The sequence below is a fragment of the Semicossyphus pulcher genome, unplaced genomic scaffold (genome assembly GCF_022749685.1).
Source record: "Semicossyphus pulcher isolate SPU_LCO1_2020_fin unplaced genomic scaffold, fSemPul1.0.p SCAF_1, whole genome shotgun sequence".
Taxonomy (NCBI): Eukaryota; Metazoa; Chordata; class Actinopteri; order Labriformes; family Labridae; genus Semicossyphus; species Semicossyphus pulcher.
This window is the reverse complement of record NW_027211603.1, coordinates 8326652-8342490: the sequence shown is the minus strand read 5'-3', so window position 1 is coordinate 8342490 and position 15839 is coordinate 8326652. Positions and strand designations below refer to the sequence as shown.

The window sequence follows — 15839 nt, the reverse complement described above, 5'->3', positions numbered from 1 at the left end:
TAAAAGACTGTACACCCCACACAAAGCCACCTTTTGTGTGGTCACACATGCAGAATGGCATGTAAGTGACCAATGAGAAGCTCTCATGCCTCTGTGTGCATGTCTGCCTCATTTACAACCACTATCGTCTGCAATTGGATGCATTTTTTGGGATTTGATCCATGTACCCATCGTGTTTACTTCCTGTAGTGGGAAGCCTTTTCTACACGGAACATCTGCAATAAAAGGAACAGGCAGGAAACCTTTTGGGGATTATGCTTATTTGTTTTCTGTCAGAGAATCAGACAAGATCATCGCACAACAACAAGGTCGGCATGGTGGGTATGTAGCTGGGGAACACAGCTAATTAGCTTAGTTTATCATAAAGACCGATAACGAGGAAAACAGCAACCCAGTTTCTGTTGAAATACAAAATCTAAACTAAAACCTCTGAAGCTCATTGAATATTACTTCTGCAATTTTCAAAACAAAGGTATGAATAAAAATTAAGCCATTTTACAGCAGGGTTACGTTTGCTGGTCTGTTTGTTGACCCGACCTCCAGCAACGACTCCATATTACCTCGTAAACAACCCATTCTCATTGCTGCAACACTTAGCTTTTCTGGTGATAAAACAAACGGAAGATTAGATGTTTATTAGTAAGGTGCTTGAAGGCCAGTGTTTAACAGTGAACCAGACATCCCACCTGTGTCTTCATGCTAATATGTGCTAAACAGCAAATGCATATTTACTGTACTGACACAAGAGCTGAATCATTCTTCTCGTGTAACCTACAGCAAAAAGCATATTCCCCAAAAATGTGACCTTTCGATTTCCTTTAAACACTCATCAATGATGCAGTGGATGAAGTGACAGATAAAAGATGTATTTAAAGGTTTTGTTGTTGAATTTTAGAGAACTGCATGGAATAGCAGCTGTGTTTATTTATGACCTACTCTGTATCTTCAGATGCCTCAGATTGTCTCTCCAACTACCCTTTGGAAAGGTTAACACTATCACTTACAGTAAATCTGTATGTTGACATTTCTGAGTCAAAATGTTTTCTTATATCCAAAAAAAAAGGTAATTTCACTACATGATTCTTTACATTCTGTCTATATCAGATTATGTGCTCTGTAGAGTTGTCAACATTTCCGATACTAACACGCCCACAAATCCGTACAGGTCCGTCGCTTCACTCTGCAGACTGTGTGTGTCCGTCTGTCCCGCCCTCCATCACACCTGAAGCTCTTCACAGCAACGACACAGAAGACTGTTCTCATTCACAGAACAGCAAATTAAGACGTTTTATGACGTCCCTGTCATGTCTCGTAAAGATGCTAGAGTTACGATCAGAGCAGAGAGACAGCCATGTCACCATGGTTATACGTGTTCATTTAGTCCCGACCTGCAGACTGTTGGCTGATACCACTGCAGATCCTCTGCAGACACCAGCTCACACTTCTACTGGACTAGAGCGATGATTAAGAGGGAATATGATATGGGTGACTCTTTTCTGTCCCAGCACTGTGTGAACATGAACATTTTTGTTCCTAGGACTTCTATTTTTGTTGCCATGGTATCTAAACAGGTATTGAGTATCTTTTTTATTTTACTAGTATCGTATTGTAGTTTGAATTCAGGTATCAGACAACCCTAGTGTTATTGGATCTATATCCTTCTTCTAGTGTTAGTTATTTTGACTGCATTAATTTTCACCTGTGCTGTAGTCGCTGTGATAACCTGCTGCTGTAACACCACAGTTTCCCAGTTTGGGATCAATAAAGTACATCTATCTATCCATCTATCCGTCTGTCTATCTATGGGCATTCCCAATTATTCATTTATCCCTTTGGATCGTGATAATCTGGATGTATTTCAAACTTCTATGTTCACACTATAAGCAGATTTGTTACAAAATGACTTGACGTGCTCAAAGCACTGTATTCAATAGCAGCTCACCAACATCTGAGGCTGAACAAAATGCCTTTTCATTTATAGGTTTGCTTCCGACCTAATTCTAATGAATGAATGAATGGATCCTTTAAACAACACACCACGCAAATCAGACACCGACTGGATCAGTCAGTCCCGATCCGTGTTTTCATATCCTCTGTTCTTCTGGCATTTTCACCAAGCCTGCAAAGAATCAATACACATACCGAGGTCTCCTCCTCCACACTAATTGCAGCTTACTGCTCAAAGAACTTGCTATTACAGCGACGACAGAGTTCGCTCCTCTGATGACAGAGGAAGGAGAGGAGGAAAATCATTACTCCCCAAGTTCATTTCAATACCTCAGCTTCAACAAGACACTACTAAAGGTCAGCTCAATTATTGTGCAGTAATTGGACAATAGCACTGTGCTACAGCATCGCAGATTGTTACCAGCTTCCTGAGCAAAGTTAATGTGAAAGATGTAGAAGATGAAGAATGGGCTCCGTCTAAATGAAGGCTTAGATGTAAAACTGTAAAAGCCAAACACTGCACTTAGGCTCTGCTGGTGTATAAAAGGGTTGAGATGTGACCACACACAAGGCTTGAGATGTGACCACACACAACTGAATCCAAAAGTTTCAAAAGAAAAATAAGGAGAAAACTTTTTACATTCTTTTTATCATAAACTCTAAAACTTTTTGCTGTTGTCTTCCAGTCAGCAGTGTAGAAAAAAGCTTTGCTGTATCTCCGCGCCTGATAAATTATTGCCACACATAAAAACTATCATTGATATTTGGAGAAATGTCAGCCTGTGCAGTGATGAAAGATCGAGCTGTCGGGGGAGCTCTGACAATGCTGAAAATGCGATGCGGAAGGCCTGGGGACTGCACCCTGAAAGATAAGTGGGGCCGGCCCTGTCAGGGAACCGACTATAAATAATTGGCTCTTTTTATAGTGATTCGTCGCTGGTGTTGAGTTCAGGCTCAAGGTGGATAGACAAGGGCTAAAGCACTGCAGCAGGGAGAGCATCACATACTGCTGCAACAGAAAGCTCCACATGAAGAGGAGTTCATGTCACAGGTGAGCAAACTGAAGTGTTTGCTTATGATCAGAAATCATGAATGTTCACATCTGACAAACAATTAAGCATTTAACCATTTTCTACCAGAAGCTACTACATTTAAAGTGATTATCTTTAAGATTTTCATGTAACTAAATGTCTGTTAAGTCACTATCTATTGCAGAATGAGGTAACACAATGGTGATCGAGCCTGTGGCCTACTGATGAAAGACTTTACATTTGCAGTGTTACAGACTGGGTGCCTGTAGCGACTTTCACGGGAAAAAAGTAGTTGAGATACGTGGCTGCTTTCCCGGTCTCTGCAGGTGTTGCGAGTAAACATTAATCTACTATGGCTGAACAAACAAAGAAAAGATGGATGACTACAGATACAACTTCAACAATAAGTGAGAATCCAAAGAAAAAGAAACAAACTCGACGCTCCGATGAAGGCAAACAGTCTAAAAAGGAAAGCGACCGTCAGTGAGGAAAATCAGGAGTTACAACCGGAGCCAACCGTGGACGTCACACATGCAACACTGTCTGGATATCTGGGAAGTGTGCTCCCGCAATTACCGCTTATCGCCATAGGTGCTGCCAAAGAGAACAACCTGAGATTACCACTTTAAAAAACAAACACACGACTGAGAGAGATACAGAGAGAGAAGACTGAAATCAGGAACACCAAAATCCCCAGTTACTTATTTTTCTATTTTTCATTACAATGAATAAAAAATGGTCGCTCCATTAAACAAGAATGAGGAGATGGCACACTTTCAGACTTTCACTTGACAGAGAGTGATATGTTTTGGCAAAGGCGTCAAATATTAAGCATCCTTCATTATGATAAAGTTTTCTGAGTTCTTTAACTCTAAAGTGAGGGAGGGAGTTTTATCTTCCCAGTGCAAACGTGCTGATAGGGCCTGGTTACAAGCAGCCCCTCTTAGAAATGACCTCATGCAGTCCTGTCTGTAAATGGGTGCTGGCTCTTAATCAACGAGCTAAACGCAGCCCGAGTTTCCAAGTTGTCCTCTAAATACAGTTCCCTATAAAAACATATTGTTCTACACATTTTGTTTCCACAAACGAAGTTTTGTAGAGTCTTCTCTGTCGCTGTGTGCAGGTTAAAAACAGGGCAAACAAACAACCTTTCACTAGTTGCTCAGACAGTAGCTGCTTTGTCTCCGTTGTGTTTTGAGTCAGATTCTTCACATCTATTGGCAGTCTGTTCAGAACAGAAAAACAACAGCATCACTTGTGTATTCAAAGGCTTAGAACTGCTTATGTTGAGGTTTTCTTAACAAGCAACCTCTTCAGTTGTTCAAATAATCACTGTCCTCGCTCCGGAGCAAAGCCACAAGCTGCGTGTAACTGTAGCTGTTTGGGAACTTATTACATACGTAGATGGTAAAATGAGGTGAAAGAATGAACTGAGAAAGAATGTGAAGGAAGTTTTTATGTTAACCTGTTGGATCATGTGTTTACATTTCTTTAATATTATAGAGTCAATAATCATGACATAATCAGCTAAGGCGCCTCAGCTAAAGTCATAACAATGACATCTAGCTTTGTCTCAGTGAGAAGGAATTCTTCCTGTAATGTATAAAATACACTGTGAACCTTGATTCTGTGTCAGTCAGCTCGAGTTGTTAATTGCTTTTACTCATCTATTATTCTTCTTCAATTAAATGACATCAAAAGACATCTTTGTTTCCCAAAGAACTTAATTGGTCTCGTCATCAGAAATTGCCACCACAAAGAACATAGTTGAACAACAGAAGCATAATTTGTTTTGTCATTTTGGCAAAACAGTCGCTGATTGCAGCGTCTTTCCTTGCGTTTATCTGATTTTGAACTTAAAATGAAGGATTTAAGTCATTTATTGGATAAAACAGACATTTTCTTCTGTTTTCTGATCTTCACGGACCAAGCCATTTATCATTTGAGAGAAAAAGGGCAAACTAATCAATAATGATCGTCATTAGTTGCAACCCTAATGGTTTAATAACATTACTTAAAGTGATAATCTCATAGATATCAGTTTCGTTCTCTTTGGCAGCACCTATGGTGATAAACATTAATTGTGGGAGCACACTTCCCAGATATCCAGACAGTGTTGCATGTGTAACGTCCTCGGTTGGCTCCGGTTGTAACTCTTGATTTTCCTCGCTGACGGTCGCTTTCCTTTTCAGACTGTTTGCTTCATCTGAGCGTCGAGTTTGTTTCTTTTTCTTTGGATTTTCACTTATTTTTGAAGTTGTATCTGTAGTCATCGACCTTTTCTTTGTTTGTTCAGCCATAGTAGATTACTGTTTACTCGCAACACTTGCAGAGACCGGAAAAACAGCCACTTAGCTCCACCTACCCTCTCTGGCAGACCAACCACTTCTGGGTGATGGAAAACGCGTCGCTAACTGGGCGCCGCTTGTGATTTTTTCCCGTGAAAGTCGCCACAGACACCCAGTCTGTAATACTGCAAATGCAAAGGCTTTCATCAGTGGGCTGTAGGCTCAATCACCATTGTGTTACCTCATTCAGCGATGGATAGTGACTTAACAGACTTTTATTTCAATGAAAATCAGTCAACAATAACTATATGAAATCATGGTAAGAATGAAAATGGAATGAAAATCTCCTGATAGGTCACATCTAACTTTGCAAAGGTTAATTATCTCTGTCTGACAGATCCTCCATGAAATAGCTGAAACCTCTAAAGTTGAGCTGCTTGTGCAAACATCAGCTCTAAGAACTGACAGAAGCAACTTCACAGGCTTGATTGCAAATGTCTGATAATACACAGCTGTTCTCCTGCTTCTGCAGATCATCAAAGACTTTAGTCTTTTACCTTTGAGCTGTGATGGACTGTAATGTATGAGAGCCCTCTGGGTGCCCTGATGGTTGCTTCATCAAATGCACAAAGTGATCCCTTAATGCTTAAAAGTTGAGAAGTTGAATGTTTTTTCTGAACGTATCTTGATGTCTTTATCCACCAAATCCCCAGTAACGAGGCTCTGTCAGGGCTTCTTATAATACAAATGTTTGTTAACGATGAGAAGAGGGCTCGACGTTTTCAAAAGAGTCTCATTAAATCCGATCTTTTCGACAGAAAAAAACAACAACATGACCTTGTTAAATGTACCTCAAATCCAACTAGCTGCTAATCTGTGTCCTGTCCCTGGTGCAGAATGTAAAACATTTACAACTTGTCAAAACTGCTGCAGCACTGAGCATAGGGACGGCTGAATGGAGTTGTTTTTCTTCTCCGCCTGTCCTCCGGCGTAAAAATCACAAGCAGTCATCACAGCAATAAAAGCCGAGTGCTCGAGAGCCACCCTTGGGGAGCTATTGGAGCAGAAGCCCGGTGTATGCGTGAGGTGCAGGTGTTGTAGCCTTAACTAAACTCCTGACATTTTCACTGCTCTCCTCCTCGGCTGAAGGGAGGCAGGCTGCTCGAGACTGTCTGTAAATTATCAGCTTATGCTGAAGCTGGGAGGCATGTTCGCTCCTGTGGAGATGGGATACCGTGTGTGCGTGTGTGTGTGTTTGAGTGTGTGCATATAAGTATTGTGGCTGTGTGTGGTTGTGGTTCTGAGCCTGATTATGATACTGTGGCGGTATCAGGGTAAAGTCAAGGCAACAACTGACAGGGAAAAAAATAACCTGGATCTTTATGCCACATGATGCTATGTGAGTGGAGTAACTATAAATGTCTTTTTGGACTTGTTGCAACATGCAAATTCTACCACATTATTGTAAGTGTTATGTTTTAAACATAAATCAACCTGTCTTTAATTAAAATATCAAATATCAAAAAGACTGTTCCAGGCAGGATTAAAGCTCCTGTGAGGAGTTTTTCCAACCGGTTATCAAACTCACTGAAATTAATTCTGATGACTTTATATGACCTACAAAAGCAAACCAGACCATCAGCAACAAGGTTGATTATTTCTATATAGATATTTTTAATGCCTGAAACTGCTGGTGGGGGGTAGGTGTCAGTCAAAGCGATTAACTGCATACTGCCTTTGTTTATATTTTCCAGGGCAAAAATTTAAAGCGAGTGATACACATAACTGTTAAAGAAAGCAGGATGAGTTTCTTGTTAAAAACCACCACTTAAGCATGTACAGGACAAAATCAGCAAAGAGATAAGAGGTACGGCTTTGTCCACAGGGGGCGCTAAAATCAACACAAACCCAAAGTTCCTCACAGCAGCTTTAAGTACATTTCTACAACAGATCATAGGAACACAAAAATCATTAGAACTTGTTTTTCATTGAAGTTTTTGTGACGATTAAATCACAAATATCAAAGTATGCACTGCTCTGAGGTCAGTTATTGATTTTTTAACATTTTACATTTTAGGTACATTTAGGTGGAACGGTGTCACTTTTGTTTGACTGTGTAATATGACTAATAGTTAAAGTTGTAATCTCAAAGATCTCAGTTTCCTTCTCTTTGGCGGCACCTATGGTGATAGACAGTAATTGCAGGAGCACACTTCCCAGATATCCAGACAGTGTTGCATGTGTGACGTCCTCGGTTGGCTCCGGTTGTAACTCTTGATTTTCCTCGCTGACGGTCGCTTTCCTTTTCAGACTGTTTGCCTTCGTTTCTTTTTCTTTGAATTTTCACTTATTTTTGAAGTTGTATCTGTAGTCAATCTTTTTGGTTTGTTCAGCCATAATAGATTGCTGCTAAAACACACTTGCAGAGACCAGAAAAGCAGCCGCTTAGCTCCGCCTGCCCTCTCTGGCAGACCAACCACTGCTGGGTGATGGAAAACATGTCACTAACTGGGTGCCGCTTGGGATTTTCTGTGTAAGTCGCACCAGACACCCAGTCTGTAATAATACTATATACTGCAAATGCAAAGGCTTTCATCAGTGCGACATTGATTTAAATGAAAATCTTCGAGATTATCACTTTAAGGTTGTCAGAAAAAAGTCAAGGTATTCTGGGCCCTCCTATAGGTAAAAAAGATTCTGTCACCAGAACAATTTATTCAATGCAATTTTAGAAATGTTACCTGGTTCAGTATGGCCACTGTGTCAGCCAACCCTGTCTGTCTCTGTCTTGACTGCAGCTGAATCCACAGAGCTGCAGCCACAGCGAGCAGAGGGGTCTGCATATTCATGGGGAAGCACTGGGGACTCGCTTCAAGGAAAACTGCCTGCTGTACTGTCACTAGAGTTGTTGTTAGAGGAAGTTCCTAAAATAAAGTTTTGAAAAGGGTTTTAAAAAGGTATCAAATCAAATGACACCAAGCCTGAGAGTAACAATTACGTCATTATAAATTCACCCTTAGATTTGCTTTTGAATTCGACGATCATTTGTTTGGCTTATTAAAAAAAAGGCCTAAAAAATATTCAGTTGAGGACAGCATAAAAATCGACCCTCGCAACTGAAACTGCAACCAGAGAATGTTAGATTGAAAAACACTGAAAGGAAAATGTATTCCGGTTTATTTTCCATTATTTTAATATTAAATGTACCATTTGTTGCAGCTCTGACTGACACAGTTACAAGTCTGGTAACACCATCAAACTGTAAAACTTGCACTTGAGACGAAAACATTGGTGTTACTTCAAGTCTGCAAACGGCATATGGTGACTTTTCTTACTGCATCACTAAAAAGAACAGCAGATGCTCATCTGACAAACCTACAGCAACACAACAGACCAACAAATAAAGTTGCATCAGAGCTCAGTATGAAGCTTTGTTTAAAGGCAGCTTAGAAGAGAGTAAACTGCTTTGAAGTTAATGCGACTGTGTGCTTTATCTCCTGTAGGAGGATTAAGCAGGTCATAACCAAAAAGCTTATAACTGAGCCCTACTGAGGGATTAAGCAAACTCCTAATCAAATGGAGGAGACAAGAGAGAAATGCATAAACAACTTTATGCAGGTCATGCCAGATGCTTGTCCTAACACATCAAGACAAAAAAAATGTGGATCCAGAAAAACAAGGAGTGGCAAAGGATGCTAAAAGCTCCGCAACAAATCGTGCAAAGGCAGGATTTAGTGCACAATGCTGCAACACAAATGTGGACAGTTACAGTTAGGTGGGAAAAGGCAAATTCTGGTTTAACATTCCTTGCATGCTCACTGCTTTTTCAAAGAGTCCATAAATAAGCTTCATTCCATTTACTTTAATATGCACCAAATGTTGAACTCAATATTCAGAAAACTGTATTTAAGCAAAAACAAGAAACAGAGTGTTAAAAGGCCACAAACACCCACTCACAGATACAAACTTAAACTTCTAATAAATGCACTTCTTTAAACCCTGTCACGGCACTTATTCACTGATAAAGTTTTCTGGCTGCAACTTCTGGATCATCTGTGATTTGACCAGTAACTTGCTTTAACACCTAAAGTCCGCTTGTTTGTTCCGAATCAAAGACCAAATTGTTAGAATGTTGCATTTTGCACGAGGAAACTGCTCTCTGATTGGTCAGAATTTCCACATGGGAAAACTCCCTGAACTAAACAGAGAGAGAGAGAGAGAGAGAGAGAGAGAGAGAGAGAGAGAGAGAGCATACTCCTGTTCATCCATCATTGTGATCAGTTCCATTCCCCTTTAGTTTTTACTGAACAGTATGAATACCTCCGTATTCTTGTGCGTTTCCACAAGTAATTGCGGAATTGTTTGGTCAGCCCATATTTCTATTACAGCCCTCGCCTCGTCGCTCCCCCACGTCTGTCCTCTGCTCATCTTGCTGTCTGGCTGCGTGGCTGTCTCTGCAAGTGTCAACACCCGTTAACAACCCATAATGCACAGCTTCTTTTCTGTTTGCTTCCTATATTAGGTCCTACTTTAAGTCTGATTATGTTCTCAGCTGAATCAAACCAGTCTGTGGTTCATTTGGAAAAGGACAGAGTCCCGCCTTTTGTGGTGCCGACCATGGTCCGGGGATTTGGTCTGCACAAGAGTTTGCATGCATGTTCTCACCTGTCCAAATGAACTGGACTTCAGAGTAGAGTCTGCATGTCAGGTCCAAAGCTGTCAAGTGTGAAAGCACCCTTAACTAGTGGGTGGTATATTTACAAGCAAGTGTATGAGAGAAGCCACAGGCAGCCATTGTTCTCTCTTTTATGAGTGTTTAACTGGAATTTATCAAAACAAATGACTTACTTAGCGCACTAGTTGCCGACTATCAGTTTCAGCATGCTAATGGGCTTAGTCAAGCTCAACAGGCAGCGAGAAGTTTCAAACTTTCGGCCGACATATTGCATCTTGATGCTTCTCTGAAAACACTTGCATCCCGTCTTTATGAGGACATCACCCAAATGTGTAATTTATGTCTGCCTGTTGAAACGAGCACAAGCCGTACTGGAGCGTTACTGATATTTGTGTTATTAGTCTTCTTAATGACAATATGTCAGTGTTTGATTGCTTAAACTGTTAGAGTGAGACATTAATAGAATCTATTAGCTACTGTGAAATGTTGGTTTCTACATGTTTGGTTTCGCTTCTGTACTGACTACACTCTGACTGGTTTCAAAGTCCTAATGAGCCCAGATCTCATGTTTTCGTCAGTTAATGAAGCAGACAAAAAGCCTGCAGCCTAATCCTTTGGAGAACTATTAAATATACTGTTAAACTGAAACAAAGTCAAAACACTAAATGACTCAAGTATCTCCCAATTACAAATCATTAAGTTTTTCTTTTATTTGCAGATGTAAGAATGCGATGCTTGAATGTAAAGTAGCTGCCTATAAAATGCAGTTGTGCAAATATAGAGCAGAAACCAATGTTGGTTTTTGTTCTTCTAATAGCTCATATAATAAGTTCAATATTTACCAATCACCTTAGAAATCTGCAAAGCTGTTAGACGAGACAAATGTTTCATTAACTCTCCTGAAACAAACAGCACAGTCACCTTTCATAATGCGATTATCATATACATTTCAACTCTGCAAACAATGCGCTCACTCTGGGCTCTCTAATAATAAAACAAACATTACTGAGCTCGATTGCTTCCATGTAGAAATATGATTACAACACTCACCATGTGACTAAACTGTCTCAAATCTTAGCAGTGGTATGAAGCGGTGTGCCCTTCATCCAGAGATTATAACTATGCTGTACGGGGGTGTGTGTCAGTGCTTCAAGTCCGGCAGTTTCTCCTCATGCAGACACACAATTACCCGTGTTATGCAAGCTAATGAACCCGCGGTTAGTTCAAAGAGCTCCATCTCTCCTTATGCTATCAAAGATGATTCACTGATGACAAGAGGACGGATGCAGGGCTTAGGGGGATCTGTAACAGCTACGCTTAATCATTTCATCATACAAGCAGGACCGGGCCATCGCTCACTGCGGGTAGAGGAGCATGCCTAAGTTTGAGATTTAATTTGTCCATGTAATGAGGCCTTGGACAAATTGGCATGCAAAAGAGGTTGTACTGCATAAAGAGTGAGTTATTAAGTTTAACACGCAGCGAGCGAGCTCATTTCATAAAACAAATTTACCCAGTGCTGGGTCGTAATCAGGGGTTGTGCATGAGTAAAATGTCTGCGCTTAATGTCCTCTAAATAATAATTTTCCTCCGTTTGTGCTAATAAGGACCTGCAGACCTCGAATGAGAATGTTTGTTTGAATCGCGGATTGCAGTGATATTGAAACTGACCTCTAATCCATTCACAAAGAAAAGGTCAACTCATTGGACATGCTGTTGACATTCACCACCGAGCCTCTCCACAGCTTGTTCTTCTGGAACTTTCTGCTCAGCACCTAAACATGAGAGAGAGAGAGGAAAGTGGAATTGTATTATTGTGGCTTCAGGTTTCTATAAAAGATACATAGACGTGCACACGAATCTGTACTTTTGAAAGCTTGACATTGAGAGAATGTAAGTGTAGTTATGTGATGTAGGGAGATACTTATTATACCAACAGATACAAACAAATCTTTATAGATATTCATTCCCTGGATTCGTTCATCCTTTGTGAACCATGAGCAACAATAATGGCATATCTATTAAACTTTAATAAGTTAAATTGATTTAAGTTGATGACATTTTTCGAGTCTTAAGGCCACAGCAAGCAGCTCTTTACACAGGGCTTCCCTTTGTTACTTGAGGACCCTTATCTGAAGCTATATCTTCTTATGCCTCCTCGTCACAAGTTCAATGTGCATGAGTTGGTAGATGTTGGGTCATGTTCCCTTCTCATATTAAATTTTTCTTAGCCATCTAAAGACTTAGAGGTACACCATAATTCACAAGAAACAAGGTAAATGTCCCAAAATAAACATAACATAGCAGAATTCTGTGTTTTATTATACTCCAATTTTGACCCCAAAGAGTTGTCTTGTGACCCCTTCTGTGGTAACAGACTCACAGGTTGGGCTCCACTGCTCTAGACAGCTTTGCAACTTCTTACATACAACCCAGTAAAAGTGGTTGTTGCCACCAAAACTATCTGCAACTATCTGCACTTTTTTTTGGCTCTGTTGGTAGAGCAGACGCCCCATGTACAGAGGCTACAGTCCTCGACGCACTGCTCGCAGGCTCGACTCCCGGTCTGCCAATCATTTGGTGCATGTCATCCCCAACGCTCTCCTCATATTTCCTGTCTCTCTTCAGCTGTCCTGTCAATAAAGGCAAAGAGCCCAAAAATATTTTTTAAAAAACACTGTAACTCAACTAAATCAATTTCCATCACGTTTTGCAACATGCACATAAGGAAAGTAAGACAAATAGGTTTGATGGTCCATTACGTTAAATATTCACGTTTGACATAATTTAAAGTATCAATTACAGTTACTGATGAGTTGATAACAAGGCTGAAGAATTAATCCTCCCTACTCCGAGCATCTTCGTCGAAACAGGCTGCACAAAATCCTTTAACAGGCTGAACGTTTCCGGAGGTAAATTATGATTGATTCCTTCCTGCTAAGCAGCTTTTCAATACAAACTTTTCTGAAGGAAAGAAAATTATTAACCGTAGTAATTCTTTTTCCACTGTTGCTAATTAGACCCTTAAATCAATGCTCCATACACTCTGACACCGATGCTCTGTAAATTGAGAGGAGGAAACAAATACATATTTGTAATTGCAGCCGTGATGAATTTATAGGCCTGCCGACAGCACGGTCATTAACGTACAACCAATCTGTCAGTGCAAATATGCACAGAGTGACATGGATACTTTACTCTGCAATTAATCTCACCAATGTATTTCTAGCCTCGGTTGAAACAGGCTATTAAACTAAAGAAGGAGCTAAATTGCCACGTCAAGGAGAGCATATTGATCTTTTTCATGGAATGTGCTTATTGACAAAGCACTTAAATTAGATATTGTGGAAGTAAAACCAGCTGGGCTGCTTCTGTCACACAATGGACCCCCGCAGTTTGAAAATACTTGACGAGAAAATACAGAAGAGACGGAGAGAAGGCAGAGAATAAGAGAAACGGACGACACAATAGGAACAGACTTTAATATAACACAATCCATTTAGGAATGAGGTACATGAGTCCAAGAATGTTTTGTTGCTGCTGTAATTACTCCCAAATCAATATGACAAGCTTTAGTCTTCAGTGTCTTCTCATTGTAGACAAATATGAACAGTGAAAAATGAGAGAGCTGAATCCTAGGTGAAACAACACTCTGCATAAATAAGATGTAACAGAAGAAGCAGAGGACAGATTTCCAGCATATTGTTATCACATTGACTTGAAGTTTAATTCTTAAAATTATTCATGATTGAAACGTGAAGCTACACCCTGCATATATAACACCTACTCGGTTAAAGGTCTGACAAGCAAAAGAAAGTAATTCTTAATAAAGTATTTCCAGCCTCATCACGCTTGGATGGCACAAAGGGCAACGTCTGTGTATATAACCTGCCTTCATCTGAAAGATGGCACACCTTGTACCCAGCCAGTGAAAAGGTAGAAGAAATGTCAGCAGTCTTAATCAATATTCCCTGGCTACTGTACAGGAGTCCTGATGCTTTTTTTTTCAGGCAGGTGTGCTGCAGGCAGATGGCGAGGAGCAGAAAGAGAGTAAACGTCAGCCTGGAGGAGCTCATTCTTCCTGGAGCTTATCTGGTACCACCATGGTACCACCCAGGCTTTTTTTCTCTGCAACATCCAGTCCTTTCAGATATCTTGGACATCTTGATATAGAGTGGCTTTGCTTGAGGAAGCATAAAAGTGGAGCCACTGACTGGACAGACCAACACTTCTGCATTAACCAAATATGATGGTCAAGATTAACATACTAAATTTATACACTGTCACCTGCTTATCTTAAATTGAAAACTTACAGGGGCTGGGTGTGTAAATTACGGTGCCGATGGGTGGTTTGTTTTCAGTGCACGTTCTACACCATATAAAAGACTGTCAGTAAAACATGTTCGATGGCGCCCCACCTTACCCTACGAATACATTTAAAAAATAGCTGAAATAAATATAAAAATGTGATTATTTTTGGTCAGTATGTTGTATTTTTTATAGGAACAATATACAGATAATCTTTTTTTTAGGACACTTAAGTATTCTAAGGTTTCTAAAGCGTCTCATTTCTAAAGGTAAACAAAGCTTAAGTAATAATCTCAAAGATTTGCATTTAAATAAATGTCTGTTAAGTCACTATCTATCACCAAATGAGGTAACACAATGGTGATTGAGCCTATGGCTCACTGATGAAAGCCTTTGCATTTGCAGTATTACAGACTGGGTGTCCGTTGCAACCTTCGCAGAAAAAATCCCAGTTAGTGACACGTCTTCCATCAGCCAGCAGTGGTTGGTCTGTCAGAGAGGGTAGGCGGAGCTAAGCTGCTGCTTTTCCGATCTCTGTAAGTGAGTGTTAACAGCAATCTATTATGGCTGAACAAACAGAAAAGATCAATGACTACAGATACAACGCTCAGATGAAGACAGTCTAAAAAGGAAAGCGACCATCAGTGAGGAAAAACAAGAGTTACAACTGTTTACAAAGGGAGCCAACCGTAGACGTCACACATGCGACAGTTTGGATATCTGTGAAGTGTGCTCCCGCAATAACGTTTATCACCATGGGTGCTGCCAAAGACCTGAGACCTTGAAGATTACCACTTTAACTTCTTCACTTTCTAAACCATATTAAAGACTGTCAATAAAATAGATTTGTTTGGCGCCCCACCTGACCCTGCGTATATATTTAGAAAAATAGCTGGATGTCTGACATGAATATAAAAAATTGATTATTTTGGTCAGTATATTGTACTTTTCATAAGAACCATATATATCTCCAGACTGACAATGAAAGGCTTCTTTTTCAGGAGACGTTTTTATTGGAGATTCTAAAGCGTCTCATTTCTAAAGTTAAACAAGGTCAAAGTTATAGAAATAACCTCTTAAGGATTTGTAATGAAGGACTTTGAAAGTGGAGAACTCCAGCTCCTCTTCAGGCCGGCGAAGCATGTGGCTCTCAAAGCATCAGCACCTCACTGAAACCATTTTCAAAGCCTTTACATACTCTCCCATTCAATCGACCTCTCTTAAGCAAGGCGATGACACCTTGCATATGAATCATCAACTTTATGGCTCTCTCCTGTGAATACATTTTGAACATTAGGCTGAGGATATGTCTTTTATGGCGGCTGGACTGGGAGTGATATTAGGCCATTAATTATTTTAGTCGCTCTTCATTTGCTGCCATCCTGACACAAGCAGCTATCTATCAGGGCTTGTAGTCGGGTAAAGAAAAAAAAGAGATGGAGACCCATCTGTTGGGCATTCATAATACATCCATTTTCTCTGGGGAGTCAATGGCTGGCCAAACATTGAATGATCGCACCACTGATGCCACCATGGTGCCAGCCATCGCTGACCATCTGATGCCCAAAGCAATATCCAACAACTCTGAGT

General features: G+C 40.3%; 1 protein-coding gene across 1 annotated transcript in view; it reads right to left on the bottom strand.

Annotated features, from left to right (window-relative positions):
* Nucleotides 1–15839, bottom strand: part of glceb (glucuronic acid epimerase b) — a 58516-nt gene that overhangs the window by 21688 nt on the left and 20989 nt on the right. The window contains exon 2 of the mRNA XM_069659485.1: nt 11613–11716. The gene's annotated coding sequence lies outside the window, so the exon portion shown is untranslated. The remainder of the gene's footprint in view (nt 1–11612; nt 11717–15839) is intronic.